This window comes from Peromyscus leucopus, chromosome X (assembly GCF_004664715.2).
Source record: "Peromyscus leucopus breed LL Stock chromosome X, UCI_PerLeu_2.1, whole genome shotgun sequence".
NCBI lineage: Eukaryota > Metazoa > Chordata > Mammalia > Rodentia > Cricetidae > Peromyscus > Peromyscus leucopus.
The window spans coordinates 124864641-124886683 of NC_051083.1; the positions used below are offsets into that span (position 1 = coordinate 124864641).

General features: G+C 36.3%; 1 pseudogene; it reads left to right on the forward strand.

Annotated features, from left to right (window-relative positions):
* Window positions 1-3443: 3443 nt before the first annotated feature.
* On the forward strand, window positions 3444-21073 carry LOC114704019 (annotated as a pseudogene).
* The last annotated feature ends 970 nt before the right edge of the window (window positions 21074-22043 follow it).

Genomic DNA, 22043 nt, shown 5'->3' on the forward strand with positions numbered 1-22043 from the left:
AATACTACAGGATTAATAAATACTTTATAAAATGTTTTTGAATGAATGAATCCATGTTTTAGACAACATAGGCAGCATTATTTTCTTAAGCAATGTATATAAGCCAAATTAATTATGTAAAAAACAACTTTTTAAATCCTCTAATATTCTTTAGCAGATGAGCATGTGAAGGCAGCTAGAGTTTTATGGATTTAAAAGAGGTTTCTAGTAGGGATAGAAAATCTGACAAGAACCCAAAAGAAGATATGTTGCAAAGGCAAAGGTTTCTTTCTGTCTATCACAAACTCCAATAATGCTCATAGTGACTCTGTTTGGAGAGCTATTTAATGTGTTAAATTGCATTTCTGAAAAGCATTTTATTAAAGTTCCAGACTTAAATTTCAATTCAATAAAATATAAGTTGGATTGCCATACTGATTCTGTTGAGCTGAAATTTTGTAATTATTATCATTACACATAGGCTATTGTACCTACTGAGAAGATTAATGCATACCTTCTTACATAGTCTTATAAGACTTACATCACACATTAAGAGTATTTATTGCAGAGCTCCCATGTGAGAGTCTTTTGGGATCAGTCTTATTCAGTTGAGGTCATTGCTTTTTCTCTTACCAAAAATGTATCCTTTTCTCATGCCTGAACTGAACCTGAACAGGGCATTATTGTGTTTAAGAATTGTCACAGCACTGGTGAGTGGATATGATAAATGTGATGGTATTGGGAGCTAGAATCATTCTAGCACTAACCAAATGCCTATGAAATTTTCTCTTCCTTTTCAAACATCTAGATCTTAAACAAAGTGATGTTATTAGTAAACATTATTTTGATGAATATTTTTATTTAAAAAATTTCATAAGATATATTTTCAGCATGTGTTTTCCTCTCCAGATTTGTCCTAGATCCTCCCAACTTTCTTACCCACTCACTTTTTTCCTCCTTTTTCTCTCTCTTAAAAAATGAACAAATTTCTATTTCACACAAAATATAATTCCACTCATTAGAAAATTCAAAACGCAATGCATGTCAAAGATACCCTAAAAAATTAAATCTACTGTTATCTTGATTAAATAATATAGTCACCTGGAAGATGGGACTCTGGGCAGGTCTGTAGGTGAATACCTTCATTACATAAAATGAGGTGGAAGATTCTCCTACTATGGGAAGTCCCATTCCCTAGACTGAGATCTTGGACTGTATAAAAAGTAGAAAGTAGCTGAGAACAAACATTCACTGTTTCTGCTTCCTGACTGCTGAGGCAATAATGACCAGCTGCCTTGAATTCCAAATGAACTATAACCTCAAACTGTTCATTAAAATAAATCCTTCATTCCTTAGAAAAAGAACATTATTTTGTGTCTCTATGCACTTCTTTTCCCCATTTTTTGCTTTCATTATGTGTGTATGAGTGCTCTGCCTGGATGTATGTCTGTGCACTGTATGCAAGTAGTGCTAGCTGAAGCCATAAGAAGGCATCAGACCCTTTTACTGATGATTGTTAGCAACCATGTAAGTGCTGGGAATTGTCCTCTGGATGAACAACCAATGCTCTTAACTGCAGAGCCATCTTTCTACCTCTATACTCATTGATTTTTAAATAAGAATTGTTGTTCTACTCTAGATTCCAATTCTATTTTGCTTTGGTATGAAGATATCTCTCCATGGCTAAATAGCAGAAAGACCTTGGACAAAGGCATACATTTGGTGGGATCCTTATTTTACCCAACGTTAATTGTTATCCCCAAATAAGACTGGATTTCTGATGATGTCCTTAGTGTTAGCAAATATTTCTGATATTCTGCTTCAGTAGATGAGATTGCTTGGAAAAGGAAAAGAGGGACAGATTAGAAATTAAATTTCCCTGGGTCTTCCTACGCTGGGTTGGGAGGATAGACCACATACCCTGGTGCCATAAGAATCGGGCAAGGGAAGAAACCTACCTACATGCCCAAATAGGATTGCCTGCCCTGGGTAGGGAGGAGAGACTAGAAGTGCTTCTGCACAATTGTTGTGAACAAATGTATGATGGGGTACAGGAAAAAGAGAGAGCTAGAATGGTTCATGTCCTGTGGAGAGAGGTAGATCTGGAGATGTGGGGGTGCTGAGGAGCAGGCTGATGTGGGGGGCCTGCATGCCACCCAGTGCCATGACGTCTGGGCCTGAGTTGCTGTTAGGGGCCATGTCTGGGTTCATGGTCCTGACCTCATGGTCTGTGATGATGTCCATGGCCACTGCTGCCATTGAAGGCTGTGGGGTTACCCAAGATCTGGGTCACAACATGTGGCCACATTCATGCCCAAGGGCCATGTGACTTCAGGGGTCATCTGATCTGGGTTGCCTGCATTGTCTCCTAGGGCCATAGAGATGTCAGGGCCTGAGATTTAGTCAGGTTCCAGATATGTGTACGTGCCCCTAATGCAGCCAGGATCTTTGTTGTTGCTGTCCATGGCCTGTGCTCATATTGAAGGCCACAAGGATGCTTGAGTTCTGGGCTGCCACCTGTGGCCATGTTGGGGGACTGAAGACTATCTTGCAGCAAGGGTGATGCTAATCTGAATAGCTGTCAGAGGCCTGCTCCAACCTATGGAAGGGTTCTTGGAGGGAGGAGAGAGGAATGAAGAAGTATTAGATAGAAATATAGGCCTAGACAAAGAGAAAAACAAAGACACAGGATAGCCTCAGGAGGGCCCTGGGTCAATTCCCAGCTACCCTGACTTTATTCATGATGGGCTTTTTATACGTTAGGAAGGGGAGGAGCCTAAGACCTCCCCTTTTCAATGTCGAGGTATAAAGTATCAACAAGTGAAGACACTTCAAAATACCTGGTAACCACACTTTTGGCCAAAGCTTTCTATTATGCAGCCCTGCTGGGTAAAGCAAGCTCAGACTTTCTGACTTTGAGTAAGGGAGCTTGTGTGCACCCCCACAAGTAGCCTATTTTGCCACCTGGCGCCATGATGACATCCAGGCCCAGGCTACTGCCAAGGACCCTGTATGGGTCCGTAGTCCTACTGTAACCAGGATCTATGTTGATGTTCCTGGCCTGTGTTGACCCTGCATTGCCCCTAAAGGTCACACATATGTCTGAGTTCTGGGCAACCACCTGTGGCCATGTCGTGGTCTGAGGAATGTACACTGTTGGGGACATGACAATCTGAATAGTCTGCACTGCCATCTGGGGTCATGGTATCACCAGGCCCAGGCTGCTGCCAAGGGCCATGTCTGGGTCTGTGGCCCTATAATGGCCAGGGTCTTCCTTGATGTCCCTGGATGTTGTTACCACCAAGAGCTGAGCAGGACATCTGAAACCACATTGGTGCCACCAGGACCATATAGATCAGGGTGGCCTCTGCTGTCACCCAGGCCCATGGTGATATCCTGACCCAAGATGTTGCTGCTGGTCATGTCTGGGTCCATGGTCCTGCTTCAGTTGGTGTTGGTTGTTGATGTCCATTGCCTGCATTGCCACAGGACCCCATGTGAACAAGGTGTTGAAGTACAAGGGTCATGATGAGCTGGCCCTGTCCTCACTGGCCCTGGGAGAACCAGCTGCACCCCCAACCAGAGAACTGATCCCTTCCCTTGCAGGCCCTGGGATAACTAGTCTCATGACCACAGTCACATCCCTGAGAGGAGAGAGAACTCCCCACATTTGGGAGGGCAGGTCCCACTCCTCACTATAGCTATTGGAGAGCTGGCTCAGCCCATGACCTGACCTGAGGCAGGTAGTCCCAGCAGCTTGGAATGACCAGCGTGGCTACCACCCAGGCACAGATTCAGGGCTTTGAGTTGGTACTCCCCAACATCTATGACCTGCTGCAGCACATGAATGGACTGGTCCTATGGAACCATAGCCACAGGAACTCTATTGTTCAAGACAACAGCAGGATATCTGGGAGGAGTTTTGGTGAGAGTCCAGCATTGATGGTGTACCAGAGGCCAGAGGCCTTGAATCTGGCCAACAAAATATTATGCCATGAACATTTGCAAGGGAATCTGTTTGGACAAAGGGGTGTACTACTTGATACACAGCTGCTGCTAATGTCACTGAGGTAAATGAAGAGGTGATAGAGAGGTGCGAAAGACTGAGGAGCAAAGAGATTCTTTTTTTAAGTTTGTTTTTCAGTTGATATTCTTGTTTTGTTTTATTTTTATTATTTCTGTTTGTGTTTTCCTCTGTGGGGAGATATGGCAGGGGTGAGGGACAGATAGATACAGTGGGACTGGGAGATGGTTGGGATTGGGATGCATGATGTGAAATTCCCAAAAATCAATTAAAAAATTGTGCTAAAAAATCAAATCCTAATTGCAGAGAACAAAGTATGGATACCATTGAGCTTTTAGTTAACCTTCTTACACCTTAAATACATAATTTTGAAATTGACATCAATACCCATCTAAATTACTGTTTCTTAATTTTGTCAGGTGATGAAATTATTTTTCCAAGAAGAATTTCAAAATATTAAGACTATTGTTGACACGAGTTTTTAGTCAAAATTGAATAAATAAAAATGGAATATTCAAGCAAACTGGCTGTAAAAACTAATGTCAGAAAAGCAAGCTCTTAAAATATAGTTCTGCTGTTGAGATGAATAAAGTAACCAGAAGGCTGAAAATTTAAAGACTGGCAGAAATGAAGTCAAAATCCTGAAGGTGGCATGAATTAATACTGGATTCATACTTAAGCATTCTCTATCATCTTTACATTCACATTTCTAGGACATTTAGATCCATCTAATGGACTTTAACAGAAAATCTCTCTGTTTCACAGACTTGCTCTGATAATCAAATTAGACAAAAAATACTTTGTAAATCATAACTTATAGTTTTTAATATTATATAATACATACAACATATATTGATCATATTCATTCTCTCTTCCTCTGAACTCCTCTAAGATCCACCTCCCATTGCCTATTCCTTTAAGCAAGGATTGAAAGAACTGTGGTTTTATGAACATTTAATTTCTTTCATATCAGCACAGGCAAATTATGGAAAATGCTTACTCTGCTCTTGGAATTGAACAATTATGATAAATAGGATTGCATCTATCTCTTCCTTTATGTAACTCTATCACTCAGTATAAATTTTGATAAATCATTTCCATCCCAGTTTGCAGTCCTATCTTCTGTAATAGGTAATAATTCCTAGTATAATCTTGGTATAGTAAGGCAATGATGATACTACATTGGTGACCTCTGATAGTCCTAGAATTCTAAACAAATCTATGCCCATCTCACGTATTTACTTTTGTTTTTGAATTTAGTGAAGTATATTCCCTTTCTCATACTTTCTGTGATTTCTTTGCTAAGGCAAGTAATACTTTCTTCATTCCATGATTAAATATTTCACAGATTCTCCTAAAAGAATTTTATTGGAGCATTCAGCTTTCATATTTGCTGCACTGCTCTTATGATAGCTGACTACTGTTGAATTCTTCACACATTGTGGAAGCTTTTGCTTCATTGAAAAATTGAGTCTATTCCTCTATCTTCCTGAGTTTGTATCAGTCTTTGGTCACTTTGTTCAGAATACTGAAGCAGAACTGATAATGTATAACATATGAGAGTAAGTGAGACGTAATCACAGAGCTTCTGCTTGTATGTCTTTGGACTTCTGTTGACTACTATGTGAAGTCCACAATAGTCACCTGGATTATCACTGTGAAGAAACTGATTCCCAAACAGCATCCAGCATTTCAAAAAAAAAAAAAAAAAACAAAGCTTCTGAATTTACTATTGAAGCAACAGCTATGTCAGAGCACTATGGCAACCTGATACATGAGCAGCTTGCCCCCCCCCAAAAAAAACTACTAGAGATAATGGATTAATATTTTTAAAATCTTATTTTTGAGAATTTTATAATTGTATACAATAAAATATGTCTAAACCTATACCCAGACCCCTCCAAATTCCCCCATATACTTTCAACAACCCTTCCTTCCCACTTCAACTCTGTTTTATGTTCTTTTAAATAACTCACTGTCTGATTAGTGTTGTCCATAATTGCATGGCTATGGGGCCATTCACTGAAGCAGGAGACACTTATGCATGTTCATATCCTCAAAACAAAATGCATGAGTCTCCTTGCCCTAGAAATTATCCATTGCCAATAGTCCTTCAGAATAGAATGGGGTCTGAAGACTGTCTACCTCATATATGTTTTGATTTTGAATAGTTTGATCTTTTACATGTTTGGTGAAGGTAACCATAAGTCCTGTTAATTTATGAGTGCTATAGCTATGTCTTGTCCAGAAAGCAGCATTTCTCAGCTCTCCTCTCCATTCTCTGTCTCTGATGTATTGGAAAATAGCAATGCATAAAGTGTCCTAATTTTTCTGTACCATATTACAGTTTCAGTTATTTTGTTTTATTTTTGAGGCAGAGTTACATACAGCTGAGACAGGCTTCAGACTTGTTATGTTCTCATGGATGATCCTCCTGGTAGCACTTCCCAAGAGCTGGGACTATAGGCATGCATTACTAAACCTATTTTTTGCAAAGTTGGGCATCAAAAACAGGGTTTTGTGTATCCTAAGCATGTATTCTATGAACAAAGCCATATCTGCAAAACACATTTTCTTTCATTGTTAATTTTTTTATGATTTTATTCATGAATACAGTACTTGCATCATTTAATCCCCCCATTGTTTTCCTCCATTCAGCTCCATTTCCCCACATCCTCTCAAAGTTCATGATCTCTTTTTCTATAATTATTTTAAGAATATATACATATACATACATGTGTAATAAGCCTACATACTTTTTTATTGTTGCTCATATATGTGTGTGCTTAAGATTGACTGCTTATCAGGGGTCACCCCTGGAGAAAACAGAGGCTTCCTATCTCAGTAACCATTGATTGCCTATAGATCTTCATCTATAAGTGATGCCTTGTGAAATTTTCCCTATCCAAATTGGCAGATCTTACTGAAATTTCATGGGTACTATATTTCTGTCATATGTAGAAGACACTATCTCACAGCAGATGTCCTGGTTTTCCAGCTCTTACAGTCATTATGCCACCTTTATTCTGGTATTATCTGAGCCTTACAGGTAGAGGTAGTATTATAGATATATCAGTTGTAATTTGACACTCCAGAGATATAGTGAGAAATCCAGGGGAGTCTGCCTAAGAGTTATAAGGAATTTATTAGGAGATAAATAAGAAAAGACAACTCACTAAACAGAATAGGCGAATTGTCACAGGGTTCTGGAAGGCTGAGGTCCTGTCCCAAGCTACTCCTGCTGCCTGAACCAGTCCCACTCAACTGCAGGAGTGAGAGAAATACGTAGTGTAAGTGCCTCTCAGGTCTTAAGGGTAGCTCTGAGACCATGCCCCAGGGGCTGGTACTTCAAGTCATAGATGGAAAGGTATCCACTACACACAATCACTGATTCCTTTCTTTAATTTCTTTTTGCTGCAAAAAGAAGTTTTCTTGATGACTTGGAAGAGTTATAGTTATCTGTGGGTATAAGGATACATAGTTAGAAGAAGTCACAAGTTTAGATTGATTTAATGAAGCAGCAGTAGAAAACTGTCCTCTAGACCAGTGGTTCTCAATCTTTCTAATGCTACCCTTTAATAAAGTTCCTTATGTTGTGGTGATCATCAATCTTAAAATTATTTTCATTGTTACTTCATAACTATAATTTTGTAACTCTTATTAATTGCACAGTAAATATCTGATATGCAGAATATATGTTATGCAACCCGTATACTTCCAAATGGGCTGTGACCCACAGATTGAGAACCACTCCTCTAGGGCCTATGACCTTTCTAATCACTATTAGCTTGTAAGAGTTACATTGCCAGACATGAGTTCCTTCCTATTGAGCAGGACTTAAGTCCAATTAGAAAGTTTTTTGTTACACCCAATATAATTATACCTACTTTATACTACTGAAGATATCCTGTAATGCCAGTCAGCATTGTTGCTCATATGCTTCATAGCTGGGTAGAACTACTGATTGTTTTTTCATCCCTTGGTAGCTTACATAGCACCTTCAGATACTATGATAGCTAGTCCCCAGAGAGGTAGTTTCCAGGAGAGTCCAAGCTTCATTCTTTGAATGTCTGTATCTTCAGAGTACGATGTCTCCAAAAATTAGATCCTCTATTCACTTTTTGAAAAACAACCAAGAGAAAAAGTAATAATCAATACTATTTGAAGAGTCCCTTGGACACTCACAACCAACAACTAGAAGGGAGGTTTTCCGTGAATGGCACTGGGGTTGTTATTAGGTAGTCTATGGTTCTTCTGGGGAGAATTATTACCCTTATGACAAAATTCCATGTGGTTGTTTGAATAAAAATGACCACCATATCTCATAGGGAGTGGCACTATTAGGAGGTATGGTCTTTTTGGAGTATGTGTGGCCTTGTTGGAGGAAGTTTGCCACTGGAAATGGGCGTTGAGGTTTCAAATGTTCAAGCCAGGTCCAGTGTCATTCTCTCTTCCTGCTTTCTGATGATTCAGATATAGAACCCTCAGCTATCTCTCCACCACCATGTGTGCCTGCATGCTGCTGTGCTTTTCATCATGATGATAATGGACTAAACCTCCGAACTATAATGCAGCCCCAATTAAATTCTTTCCTTTATGAGAGCTGCCAGAGTCATGATGTCTGTTCACAGAAATTAAACTCTAAGACACTCAGTGTAAACTATATAAATATAAATGCATACATACTCATTACAGAAGTATTTAATACTGTTTTTTAAAGACATCTCACAGTTATATTAACATTTTAAGGCAAAATTCAGTTAAGAAATTAAGGACAATGAAACTTTGCAATATACTGTCTTCTTGATCAAGGACAAGTATCTATCTTTCTGTAGCAAGAATCTTAGAAGTTTTTATTAATAAAATCAAACCTGAGGCCAGTTATTGGGGTGAATGCTGGAAGATCAGAGAAGCAGAACAAGCCACAGCTACCTCACCTTGCCAGTTCCTCAGCTGATCCTGTTTCCTCAGACTGGAAGCCTCTGATTCCTCACCCAAATGAATCTCAGCTGAACTGTGCTGCTCAAAAGCCTAAATGCTTAATGCCTGGCTGTTTTCAACGTGGCCTTGAACCCATAGAGATCCAGAGGGATTTCTGCCTCTGGAATGCTAGGATTAAAGGCATGTGCTACCACTGCCTATCCTCTATGTTTAATATTGTGGCTGTCCTGTTCTCTGACTCCAGATAAGTTTATTAGCATGCACAACATTTTGGGGAACACAATACCACCACATCTTTCTATTTATTTGTGTGTAGATTATGTATTTGAAGTGACATATCAAGTTTTTCTTCACATTTATTGTAAAATTAATTGCTAATTGTCTTTATTTAGTTCCTTTTCTAAAGAGTATGTATGTCAATACTTATTTTGATTACTGTTTTTAGATATAATGTCACTTTATATGTATAAATTGAGAAATTAAACATGTACTAGAATCTTTCTAATAGGTTTTCTGCTTACTATTTTGTTTACAGCTGCAACATGATATGATAACCAAATAGTGCTTATGTTCATATTGCCTCATCATCTCTAATACTTCTTATTTTGCTGTGATATATAACTGCATTTTAAAGAACAATGTTAAAGGAGAGTAGTAAAAGAGACATCAATAATAATATTTCTTAAGAAATGTTCCAAATGCTCAACATTATTCTCAGTATTTTTCTGGATTAGTTTAATGAAACTGCTAAACAACTCTATATGAATTTTCAATAAGCAAATTGACTTTGAAGGCTATTGTCTTCACTACCACACAGAACTGTCTTTCATACTAATAACTGAAAGTGATGCTTCTAATATACAGTCTCAAAGAAAATAAATATACCACTAAGACAGTATCGCTTGGAAAATTAATAAAATACATATTTCTGTAACATGAATCTTAAAAGGTCTTATAATTAAAAAAAATCTGGAGCCAGATATTGGGATGAAAGCTAAAAGATCAGAGAAACAGAGCAAGCCACAGCCAACTTCACTGCACTAACTCCTCAGCTGATCCTGTTTCCACAAATCTTTAGATTGAACACCTCTGAGTCCTCACCCTTGAGCATCTCAGTTGAACTGTTGCTTAGTTCCGGTCTCCTTGTGCCTTATATACCATTCTCCACCCAGCCATGCCACTTCCTGAGATTAAAAGTGTGTGTGTTTTCCAAGCAAAGGCATGAGATTTCAAGTGCTGGGATTAAAGATATGTGCCACCCCTGCCTGCCTCTGTTTACAGTGTGGCCTTGAACTCAACAGAGATCTGTCTGGAGTGATAGGATTAAAGGTATGTGCCACTACTATCTGGCCTCTATGTCTAATCTAGTGGCTGGCTCTGTCCTCTGATGCACAATATATATCACCACATATTTCTGAATATCTCCTGGAAACATACACTCAAACATTAGTAGAGCAATCTAAATAATTCATTCTGTGAGACTTCTTTGATGATTTCAATCAACATTAAACTCTGAGAACAATTATTCCAATACATCTTTAAATAAAAATATTCGTTCTACTTTAAGCTACAAAACTTTATAAAATAATTCTCTTGTAAAATATCCATGTACTTTTCAATGAGTTTATTTAATAAATGAATTCATAAGATTCATTGAATGTTAGATTTACCATTTGTCTTCATTTCTTTGATTTATTATTGTGGTAAATTATGTGAATAAATTTTCCAGTATTGAGACCTCCCATAGAATTTTGAAGTGAATAATATGTCATTATGACAATTTTATTCTTATAAGTGTTGGTACTTTCTGTTTGACAACACATTCTTTCCAGAATTTTAGTCCGTCTTTAATTTTCTATAACCTGAATATTATATGCCTTCTTATTGTAAAAGTTTTATTTGTTTTTCATTTTTCCTAAGGTCCACAACCTTCATAGAACTGTAGCTTTGTGTCTGTCACTAATTTTTACAAGGTTTTCATATACTAGCTAAAAATATTTCTTCTAGCTCATGTTCTCTTTAGTCTCTTTCTGAAATTCCTAATATACATACATATAATCTATAATTCTTGAATTTTCTACTTCTTTGTAAAATTATTTTTGCAATTAAATTTGGAGAATTTCAGTGATTCTCTAATCATCTATGAGATGTTTACCAGTGAGCTTGTCAAAGTAATCTTGATTTCTGTTACAATATTTCTGATGTCTGTTATTCTTAGGGTTCCTATAGAAGCATTAACATGTTTATCACAATTATTTTAAATTCTCTGTCTTATACTAAAAAAAATCATGTTTCCTATGCCTCTGAAAACTATGTCTGTATAGGGAATGTGGTGTGTGTGTGTGTGTGTGTGTGTGTGTGTGTGTGCACATGCTGTTCCATTTATTGTATATTATATTCCATTTGATGTATATTATAGCATTTACTTAAACATCAGAATTTTTTTTTTTTGGTTTTTCGAGACAGGGTTTCTCTGTGTAGCTTTGCACCTTTCCTGGAACTCACTTGGTAGCCCAGGCTGGCCTCGAACTCACAAAGATCCGCCTGCCTCTGCCTCCCGAGTGCTGGGATTAAAGGCGTGGGCCACCACCGCCCGGCCAAACATCAGAAATTTTATATTGAATTATTACCATTATAGCAAACATACATTTAGTATGAGGATTTCAGTTTATCTGTGTAGGAATTAGGCTGTATTTAATGTTCACTTTAGATATATTTGCATATTTTGATTTTTCATTATGTACTTATTTTCATTTCCCATGATGACTTTGTTCTCTCCTAGATACATTCCCAAAATAGTCTATCTTCCATATCTTTCAAATATATTTCAGTGTTATAATGAAAACTGTGGTGTTGAAGGGCATTCATATTTTCTAATTATAGGTTTTTTTTTTTTTTTTGATTTTTCGAGACAGGGTTTCTCTGTGTAGCTTTGCGCCTTTCCTGGAACTCACTTGGTAGCCCAGGATGGCCTCAAACTCATAGAGATCCACCTGCCTCTGCCTCCCGAGTGCTAGGGTTAAAGGCATGCGCCACCACCACCCGGCTTAATTATAGTTTTACTTCAGCCTTTTTCTGTGTTATTTTTGGGAGAGGATCTCACATGTTGTATACTGCCTCTAAGTCTGGAGAGTGATTTCAGACTTCTGATACCCATGCCTCCACCTCCGGAGTGCTAGACTTTGGGTTTGTAGACATGTTACAAGCATGTTCTACCACACTCTGCTTATGGAAATGCTTGGGATTAAATTAAAGGTATCATGCGTACTAAGTAAGCATTCTACTACCTGAGGTATTCTCAAGCCTTGTATTTTATCCTATTAATAGATTTATGTTGCTGGGAAGTGGCCTTCGTATTTCTATACCAATGTAGTTTTTTCCCTCTTCTTGTTCTCCATTCCTTGAACATATCATTTCAATCTATATCCTGATTCTCCTCTAACTCTTCCATCTCAATTATGTTTGTTTGTTCCCCTTTTAGGTAAGATTGGAAGAGTGGAAGAAGTAGGAACAGAAAAACAAATCTCTTCCTGTGAAGGGATAAAGAACTGCCAAATCTTTTTATCCTAGTGAGTTATTTTTTTGAAATAGAAGAGATCACGGATATATTTCAAAATCGTTATGCTTCCACCAAAAGTGGGTTATTATCAAAATAAATATTAAAAGAACATGACACCGTTCCTATAAATCTTGAAAAGTTCTGTGGTATCTCTTAGGACCATGATGCCTATCAGCATTATTTTTTTTAAATGCCAGTCAATATTCATATGTCCTCAATTTGTCAGTTACCATTTAACTATTGCAGCTTAAAAATTACAGGGATTATTTTCTAGGTGAGTGAATAGTCACTTGTTTTTCATTAAGGCTTCTACTATAGTAGATTTTGCAATGATAGCTTTTCTTGAGACCTCAGATCTCTGATTTTGTCTGAAATTATTGGTTTTAAATTTGTTCATTGTTTTCATTGCAGGATGAACAGAAGTGATGTTGACACACTTTACATGTCAAAAGTGAAACTGGAAATGTTAGTACATTTAATTGAGTTAACACCAATATTTTCTCTAATAATACTATTTCCTTTTAAAATAATAATCACGTTATAGATTTCCCAATTGTACTCTGCATGGATGATTTTATTTTACACTCCAGATAAACAATTTCTTTCCTTTGTTAGTATTGGTAGCTATGAAAATAAGGTTTGCTGATAAATTATTTAAAAAAACAATTAAATTTTAGGTTACTTGATTCATATTTTGAAAAATGAAGTGATTTGCAAATATATACTTAAATTCCATAAACTTACTATAGGAACATTATACATCTATTGCTTGGAATCAAAAGAAAGTGATCAATTTGTATAATAGATTAATCAATCTTATATCCTGTAACTGTTAAGCCAGGACTTGACTACATGAAGCCCTTTATTAATTCATTGCTTACTTTCTGAAATATTGTCATTAAGATGATACCTTTGATGAAAAATTATATTAATTCCAGGACTTTATTATTATATGAGATCAATAGAAGTATTCTCTAATGTAATTAACTCCAAGTACATTTAAAAATTACCAGAATTATACACTCATTAATCAAGTTGCTGAGATTTCATAGTGACTTTTACTTAATATAATCTAACATTACAGATCTTTGTCAATCTCATCGTCTATGAAACACAACCATACAATTTTCTATAACTATCTCTGGACATATCAGCACCTACATGGTAGACAAGCATACATTATGGAAATTATTGAAATGTCCTTTGTAATCATCCAGATAGAAATTAAAATAGAACTTAAGAAAGTTTGTGAACAAACAGACTTTAAATTATTGGACCTCATTTGTCTTAAATATTCAATAAGAGTTATGCCACAGATTTTTTTTAAAGTTAAGTAAGGTCTAAGTATGCAACAGATTACAAATAAATGACATCATGTAAAAGATTTGTTAAATTCTCTGGGAATATCGAGGTAAGAATAGCTTGAAACATCTGGTCATATCATATCCACAATTTACAAACAGAAATCAATGAATAGCAGTGCTCAGGTCACCTTTTTTCCCAAGCTATTCCTACCCCAATATTCACATCATCATGTATTCTACACTTGAATTGTGTGTTAAAAGCAGTCCTTTCTTCTTCGGTTGTTTTGTTATAGTATTTTGTCTTAGCAATAGTAAAAAAGAAAGAAAATTGGTACAGAGAAGTGGGATCATTCCTTTGATACACATAAGCAGGTAATCTTAGGTTTTTGGAATTTGTTCCTGGGAGAACTATACAGAGTATGGAAACAGCCTAGGAAATCCCTCAAATGCTGCAAACAGGAATTCATCAGTTATTCTGTTGGAAGCTTGCTGAAGATTTCAGAAGGTGCATTGGAAAGAAGAAAGAGCAATAGAAATCAAATTCCAAAAGAGCAACCTTAAAGAAAAAAAATCAAAACTCTTCAAATTATAATATATAATTCCAGTAATATAAACAAATGCATGCATGTGTTTCAATGGAGTGGAGAGAATTGCACAGAAAAAATATGAAAAGATAATGGCTAAAAATGACTATGCTGTTTAAAATAGTATAAGACAAGCACCTAAACACCCCACTAAACACTACTGACAACTAGCTGGAAAGGGCAACATGAATGATCACAATGATATCAAAGTACTCACAAAAAGGAAATGAAATATAATTGAATAATGTTGTAAATATTATTTAAATATTGTCACATATAATCAAGGTCCAAAAAAAGATCTATCATAAATGTGCCATACATGGTGGGTAGGGGGACTAGATGGTTTGAAATCCAGTGCAAAACAGCCTAGGAAGATGAGGGCCAAAAATACATTAAAAAGTGTCACCCGACATGGTAAACAAGTAACATTATACAAACTGAACAAATTATGTTTAGGGATATGTATGTATATACATACACATACATGCATGCAATAACAATTGGTGAAAAAGATGCAGGGAGGGATATATGGGAGGAATTAGATGTATGAAAGAAAGGGACAAATTCTGTAATTATATTATAATTACAAAAATAAAAAGAAACAAATCAAAACAAGAATATTCTGGTCAAGAACTTTGTCAGATAAATGTAAAAGTGCAATTGTCTAGGCGACTACAGGGAGCTAATAAACAGGGATGTGAGGACAAAAAGTAGAGAGGCTTAGCGGGGGTATGCTCAATGTACAATACATGCTCATGAAAACTGAGAAAAAGAATGCATACACTTCTAAAGAAAAACAGCTTTATTTATGGGAGACAGGAATTGACTGAAATGTTACATCAAAGAACATTACATAGTGAGAAATCCTTTATAAGTTAATCAGTATTTGGTACAAAAGTGTATGAAGTTGTGTGCTTGATTTAGCTTTTCTACATTCATAAAAAGTTACCTGTATCTCTTCCCTCTTTCCCTTTCAATATCATGACATCAGTAGTTGGGGTAGGCTAGTGGGTGGAACACATTTTTGTCATGGAAATTAAAAGTGCTAAAGAAGATTGCTGTGCTTTTAATGAAGCTTGTTTATTACATTGGATTGTATGAAATTGTAACCTGGCTATCTAACTGCTGCTTCAGTTCTGTAATATTGGATACAAAGGAACTGTTTACCAATGCAGAACTTTCACCGTGTTATAATATGTTCTGCCTTAGATACACAATGTTATCTTTGGAGTTTTTGTTCTAGAGTTTATTGTAAAAGAGACATTGGCACATTTTAAAAAGAATATCATGCTTTTTTCCTGAAAAGCACATTATTTTATATTTTATGGTTATTTGATCTTCTATAAGCACAATTGTATGTGTACTGGAATTTCTGATACTTTCAAGTTCATCATCATGTTGTCTAAACGCTCATTTTATTTTATTTTTTACTTTTTGTTAACGTGTATTTATTCTTTCTTTACACATTTGAAAACACTCTTTCAGTTGTTCTTGCTGAAATCATGTTTGCAACATATATAATTTGTGTATATGTTTAAATAATAGATAAAATTTTCCACAAGAAGAAAATGAAGTGCTTTAAAAATAGTGGTTCTAATTATGGTTATGCTGAGAAGAAGCTCATAAGATTTTATTGTTTTGTGATGATTTGGCTTGGAATTAGTTGGAACAGGACATTTTTAATCAATTGATTTGTGTATTGTTTGAAAGCACAGTCTACTATATTCAGATAAAATATTTTCAGAACATAAGTACAGATTGAAACTGAACAAGGTGTGTTTTCAGGTTATTAAAAACAATAAAAAAATGCCATGAATAATAACAATAGTATTATTTGTTGGATTTCATATTTTCTACTTTAGATGGGATTTTAACTTATTTGGGGGACATAAAGAACACATAAGTTACTTGAGTAATTAGAGGTTATTTGATTCTCTTGCGTTCAGCAAACATTATCTTACTTCCATGACATATATGTCCACTATGAGAACTAGGTTGTCTTCATTTTTAATCAAATATGTTAATATTGTGGATTTATGCTGGATTTAAAGAGAGCAAAGCACACATAAAACTGTATGGCTATTTGTGTTTCTTAGTGTGTGTTTCTTTGCCTTAGATTCGTTCTACTAATGAAATAATTGTATTTGTGTATATTTGTGTTCATGTCCATGGCGGAGACAAAATACCCAACATAAATAAAGGTATAAAGATCATCCCATGGGTCATGGTTTCAGAGGTGCATTCCGTGCTTCATTGCTTTTGCCCTTGAGGTGCAGCAGGATCCTGGTGGTGCAGAGCAGCTGGTGTCATAGAAGCGGTATTACATCATGCAAGTCAGTTTTGAGCCTCTGTTATGGCAATAACAAGTTAATGAACACTTATTGTGTCCCTTAAATGAGATAAACTCAATAATAACTGCTAAATTCAATAGTTTTATAATTTATTTTTTAAAATCTGATTTATATTTTTCCTTATAAGAATAAAAAAATTCTACAATTGTAAATTTTTATTACAGGCCAAATAAAAGGTCACTAATAGTCATTTGATGTCAGATTACATCTCTTTTCCTCAAATCTTGGTACAACTTACTGTGAGGAAGATGTAAGAGTGTACATGTATATGAGTGTGTGTGTTTATGTGTGTGTGTGTGTGTGTGTGTGTGTGTGTGTGTGTGTGTGTCAGAGATATATGTGTGTAGGTGATGATGATGAATGAGCAGTTAAATCATTTTGTATATGATGGAGATACTACTATGGAGTGATCTTTATTAATCCTCCCACCAGCAGTCTTGAGGTCTTTTTAAAATTAAATCTGCAATGCTGTTATCTCTTCTGGATTAGATATATTCACTTATTTAGCTTTCCTTGGTGCCCACAAGATCTGGAAAATTGTAAGTGCTCAAACACATATCAACATGCATATTGTACTTTACAGGTTACATGTTTAGAAAATAACATTGTTTGAAATTTCAAGCACATAAAAGGGTAGGAAAAATTGATATGTACATATCACCTGGTTTCACCAATTACCAAATTAAAGTTACTTCTATTTGATGCATACTCCTTTACACTCTCTTCTCACCATCTTTTCTGAAGTAATTGAGTTCATTTGTAATCCTCTCTTCAATAGACCTGACTGCCCTTTCCCAGTTGGCATATTCAAGAGATATAAAGAAACAAAATTTTGAGGTAATACCTACTGCCATAATCACAGAAAACATTTCCAAAGCTTAAGAGAAAATACGGATTTTTGGCTAGTGGATTTGTTCCTTAGGGTAAATAATTGATACTTGATAAGTAAACTAGGGACATGTAGTTAGAGGTGACTCTGAAAATGACACACAGAAAAATTGGCCATGATTTTCAATTTGGTGTTGAAAAGAAATGTGTAGCAGCTTATCTTTCACTTTCATGTAGAGAAAATGAAATTTTCTTACCAGCCTACGAATAAATTATTTTCAGGTATTCATATGAGATGAAGTAACTATTTGCCAAAACAAAAGAAAAGAACTATGTAGTTGGCATTAGCCACTTATAAATACACTGAAAATTATTAAAATTAATGCTTATAACATTTTCTCTCAAAATTGAATGATTCTGTAGTTTAAATGGTTAAAATATCACTACTTTCAGTATTAATCAATCAATTTTAATATTTGGGTCAATAGATATGGGGCATAGCCAAATCCATCATACAAATATTATCTCAAATCACAATCAATATTCCAACGGTACCATATTTTATTGTATTTACTTCTGGAAAAGGAATTCAAGTAGAAATAGCAGTGGCAACTGTATAATGTTTTGATCAGAAGTCTGACATTATTTCTGGATACAATAGTGTATTTCCTTAAAGTTTAGTTGAACTTACTTTGTGTTATACAAGGAAAGGGCAGTGTAATTTTGCTGTGGCAAGTTTCATTGATTTGGAGTGGCACTATTTATTGCATGTTCATCTGAGATTATTACAAACAAAAACTGTGCAAGCATATTTTGGTTTTATTGGCAAGCTGTTTAAGATGCTAACAGTCATCCAATATCATCACAGAAAACAAAAGCACTATTGTAGTTGAAATTCTAAACAGTCTTAGTAAATAAGAAACACAGAGCCAAATACAGGGGTAATAGCCAAAGAGATGAGAGAATTATCAAAGAGCCACTGACAATCAAGCCGTAGTTTCCCACACAAGAGAACTTCTTCCTGCCTTACTTGCACTTTTATTGCTTTCCTGTTCTGCCTTCTCATTGGCTGTAAGCCCAGCCACATGACATCCTCGTCACTGACTGTCTATACAGACCTCCAGGTCTCTATGGTTGGTACTGGGATTAAAGGCTTGTGTCACCATGCTTGCCTGTGTCCTTAAACACAGAGACTCTGCCTGCCATGTGATTGGATTAAGGGCATGGGCTACCAATGCCTGACTTCTGTTCCTGGCTCGCTATGAACTCTGATCTACAGGCAAACTTTATTTATTAACATACAAATAAAATCACATTTTAGCACAAATAAAATATCACCACACACTATAAAACTTCAGTATGATACTAAGGTGCCTACTTAGTCTTCATCCTTTTAGTCATATTTGCAATAATATACACTACATCATTCACTAATTTATTCAGTAAATAGTTATTGTAGAAGTTCTTAATACCTGATCATGTGCAAGGCAGTGATGGTAATTATATGACCTAACTTTAATTCTCCCTGTAAGGAGAACAAGACTAGTTGAGAAGGTAAATACATATATAAAAGACTACAATCTTTTTGTTGCTACTGCTGTTTTCAAAGATTTTTTTCATTTAAAATAATATTTATTTTAATTTTAAGTATATGGGTGTTTTGCCTGCTTGTTTGTCTGTGTGCCACATGTGTGCATGGTATTTTTCATAAGAGTGTGTCCAGTCCCCTGGGATTGGATTTACAGATAGTTGTGAGCTGCTGTGTGGGAGATTCAAACAGAACCCAGGCCCTCTGCATTAACAGATAATGCTCTTAACTGCTGAGCTGCTGTGTGGGAGATTCAAACAGAACCCAGGCCCTCTGCATTAACAGACAATGCTCTTAACTGCTGAACCATCTCTCCAGCCACCAGATTGAACTAGCATTACTGTGAGGTAATTTGGAAATAAGATTATTCATTAACAACGAGGTGTTTTACATCCACATAGATTAATTTTTGAGGTAAAAATTGCTTCATTATAATTTAAAAAACATAAGATGATACATTGATAATTAATGCTTGATACTTTATAGCCCTCTTTCAAATGTGATAACTCAGTGGAGTTTCACAGCAAGCCCATAAAATATGTAGTAGTGAACTTACTTATCTCTGCTGCCCTGTAAAGTCAGTCTTCTTCAGTTACTCATACCTGCTGGCATACATTTCTCTTATTATTTTCAATTATGATCTTATCAACCCTCTTCTGAAAGATCTGCTATGATTATGCCACCAAGATACTCTGTCCCCTTTATTCACTTTTCAATCATGTCACTTTTTTTCATTTTTATGGATTCTTTACATAAAACTCATGACCTATGATAATACTTATATCCATTCCCCTTTGGCTCTTTTACCATCTTTCTTCTTCCTTGGGCCCTCTTTTCTATATACTGTTGATATTGCAAATATCCATATCTCATGCTTAGAGATCTTCTCATCTTTGACTATACTCAAGAGTACATGGAAATATACGTCTATTATTTTAACTGTCACTTCTATGTTTCTAACAATATCACCAGTATTAATTTTCAATATAGACTATTTCTCTAAAGTCTCAATTTAAATAACTGTCTGATAAAAATATATCAAAATTAACATATAATGAAGTAAAAAATTTTCAACACCATCCAAATACTGGCAATACCTGAAATCATTTTGTGTATATATGTAGCAGTTGAATTTGTCTATTCATCTAGTCAAAACCTTTAACTATATGTAATACCTCATGTTCATATATTATTCATATTAAATTCAATAGTATACTGAGCATTTATTTCTTTTTTTTAAGTATTTTTGATTATCAACAATGATAAGTTACAGTGAAAAAAAGTTCCTGTGTTTTTAAATTCCTGCCAAGTTGCTCTTTGAGAGCCTGGGAAGATACATCCTATTCTTAGGAATTATTAACATTTCAGGAATTGACTTCTGCTTCCTCCCGCGCAGGCAGTGATTTCCGCTCCTCTTTCTGTGCCGCGTTTCGGCCTGTCTGAGGTGGGCTGTTCTCAAATCGCGGCGACTCAGGTGCACTGCAGCCATAAGAGGCCTATCCCCTCACAGATGCCCACCTCACCAAAAGCTGCTGGACCTCAGTCATGTAACTACAAGCAGCTTCGGAAAGGAGCCAACGAAGCCACCGAAACCCTCAACAGGGGCATCTCTGAATTCATTGTGATGGCAGCAGACACTGAGACCTTGGAGATCATCCTGCACCTCCCACTGCTGTGTGAAGACAAGAATGTCCCCTATGTATTTGTGCGCTCTAAGCAGGCCCTAGGACGGGCCTGTGGGGTCTCCAGACCTGTCATCGCCTGTTCTGTTACCATCAGAGAAGGCTCCCAGCTCAAGCAGCAGATCCAGTCCATCTAGCAGTCTATTGAAAGGCTCCTGGTGTAGGCCTGCGGCCTCTGCCCTTTCCTGTCTACTCTCACCCCACTTGTGTATCATATTGTCTGTTAGCATGTGGTGTTTTCAGGCAGTTTCTATCATAAATATTGTACTCCATCCAGTTTTTGTATTTTTTTTTTTTTTTTTTGGTTTTTCGAGACAGGGTTTCTCTGTTTAGCTTTGTGCCTTTCCTGGAACTCTCTTTGTAGACCAGGCTGGCCTCAAACTCACAGAGATCCTCTTGGCTCTGCCTCCCGAATGCTGGGATTAAAGGCGTGTGCCACCACCTCCCGGCTTGGTTTTTGTATTTTTAACTTGTCTTAAATGGTTGTTTTGTCCCCATCTCCTCATCCTCTCTTCTACCATTTTTTAATCATCTTTTAAAAAAGTGAAATGATACCTAAGACAGGTGAGAGGCAGAATGTCACCATTTAACAGCAGGAATAACCAGGAAAAACCTAAGCCAGGGATAGTGTCTATTTTCACCTGCAAACTCATTCTTTTGCGCAGGGTAAAATGAAGTAACACTGGTCCCTCATGCCTTTGCATACAAGATCTCCATAAATGTTAACAGGACAGAAGATATTTCTTTGGGGAGTAATCCCTCCCACCCACCATCATTTGTAGAGGAAGTTTGATAATGTTAAGCCTATGTCCAAGTGCCATTTATTAATGTTTGTGTGTTTTTGATATGTGTAACCTTATATTCTCACCCCATCCTCTACTGAGGGTATCAAGGCAGTAGCCAATCAAAGGTATGGTCTGCAGACTCAGGCAGCCTGGGTGAGTTTGACTGCCTGGATCTGAAGAGTGACAAGGACAAAATAGTCAGTTCATGCTGGAATAAAGGATTCTAGGGCTGGAATTTACAACAGAGACAATGCTATCAGGAACATCTATCCTTGGTTCAATGGGGATTTTTTTATGGAGCCACTTGATACCCACTTTGGGAGGGAGGCTTTATCCTTTTCCTCCCACAACATGGGTCAGATGTATATCACATGAAGAGAGTGATAATAATGTTGTTCATTCTTGAGCATCCTAATAA